The 1924-nt window shown below is 40.9% G+C and overlaps 1 long non-coding RNA gene across 1 annotated transcript; it reads right to left on the reverse strand.

The window, feature by feature from the left end:
- Positions 1-1105: 1105 nt before the first annotated feature.
- Positions 1106-1504, reverse strand: LOC146816641 (uncharacterized). Its single transcript, XR_014962474.1, has 3 exons — positions 1434-1504; positions 1252-1315; positions 1106-1162 (listed from the first exon to the last, which is right to left on the reverse strand). It is a non-coding gene; the product is annotated as an uncharacterized LOC146816641 (long non-coding RNA).
- Positions 1505-1924: the final 420 nt, after the last annotated feature.

The raw sequence follows: 1924 nt of genomic DNA on the forward strand, positions 1-1924 counted from the left end.
CTTGTAGGCCCACTGGAATAATGTCCGCTTTGAGATATTCTGTGAGCATGCGAGCGTGCAATTCAGTGCGTATATGCTTTTTTTTGAGTCTTTCTAAATTCGTGAGTTTTTCACTTGCCACATTAGATGATGCATTGTTTACAGGTATAGGTGTGTGAAAAAGAGAGGGACCACTGATCAGTCTAGCAATGTATTCCTCGGTGTATGTAGGAATAATGGGTGTAGACATAGTATCTGTGGGGAATTTTGGATCAAACTATGTATTGATAAATATACATAGAGCTCATTTAAGGAGAACAAATTTTCTTAGGTTAATATAACCACTCAATGAGTGGAACCCTTGCAGTGGAGCCACTGCTCTTACAAGTGTTTGATAGGAAACAAGGGAACCCCAATATACGAACCTGGGGTGGTACAATGTGAAGAGAGACACAATGGTTCTAAATGGCCTAAAAGGTCCAGGATATGAAAACCTTTAAAAGGTAAACGTTTAAATAAAGGTTTTTTAAAATAAATTTTGAAAAGAGAGAGTGATAATTAATATAGAACAGGGACAAGAAGGTCAAGGTATAACAGATATTTATTATACAATGAAATAAATTCAGATGCTCACATATTCAGTGACAGTAAGCGTGACAAAAACGGTGAAAGTGAACTTTAAAAGAAAACATCGCATTGACAACAGGAATTGAACCACTTTCTTTTAGACTTAATATGAGGGGTTCATGTTGTGAGCGGTCGACGACGTTTCGAACTCAGTTAGTTGAGTTCATCTTCAGGACAAAAATGAGCATCTATAATCTAGAAAGCAAGAATACAAAGTATAAGTAGACCAAAATCTAGTCCCTGAGAGTCGCATCACATTCAGAAAATTAATAAAGACTACACATTGCTCTCTATAGAGTGATGCTGAGTATAATTTGAAAAGGCCACAGTTATTATAATGAATAATTATGCATATGACATAGTCTTCCTAAGTCAAAGATTAAATTAATTAAGTTCAAAATGCTGGCATAATTCCTAGTCTATTTTTTTGGACTCAATAATTAATAAACTTACTGTCAGTGTAGATATAAGGTAGAATTTTAGATTTTTACTGATCACGAGAGAATCAAATGCAAGTTACTGCTTCAAAGTAGGGCCCTTTGTCATTGCAGGAGGCCTAGGAAGAAAACGAGTATTTTAAGGCATTTAAAAGGGGAGTAAGTCAGGAGTGGGAAGGAGCAGGGAAGGGAGCGGATGCAGACTTACTTGGGAAACGATCTTAAATCATTTTACCGGGACCTCAGGGATTCAGGTGCCGGGCGGATTAAGTCTGAAAGGAATGGAGGGGGTGTGTGAGTTAGAACGCTGAACAGCTGAGCCAGCGAGGAGAAAGAGCAGTTAAGGGAAAGGCATGGAGGGGAGGGGAGAGAAACCCAAAGTGAACTTACAATTTGTCCGATCAGATTGCAATGAATGCGAGCCTCCCGGTAAACAAGTCCTGTTCAAGTGCTGCTAGCGCTGGAACTGAGAGCTGGAGCTGGGTTAACTCAGTATTTATGCACGTGAGTCTGGAGAAGTCGGGATTTCAAGCTAATTGGTGACAGCTGAACGGACAAATTGTAAGTTCACTTTGGGTTTCTCTCCCCTCCCCTCCATGCCTTTCCCTTAACTGCTCTTTCTCCTCGCTGGCTCAGCTGTTCAGCGTTCTAACTCACACACCCCCTCCATTCCTTTCAGACTTAATCCGCCCGGCACCTGAATCCCTGAGGTCCCGGTAAAATGATTTAAGATCGTTTCCCAAGTAAGTCTGCATCCGCTCCCTTCCCTGCTCCTTCCCACTCCTGACTTACTCCCCTTTTAAATGCCTTAAAATACTCGTTTTCTTCCTAGGCCTCCTGCAATGACAAAGGGCCCTACTTTGAAGCAGTAACTTGCATTT

The sequence above is a fragment of the Triturus cristatus genome, chromosome 6 (genome assembly GCF_964204655.1).
Source record: "Triturus cristatus chromosome 6, aTriCri1.1, whole genome shotgun sequence".
Classification (NCBI taxonomy): domain Eukaryota; kingdom Metazoa; phylum Chordata; class Amphibia; order Caudata; family Salamandridae; genus Triturus; species Triturus cristatus.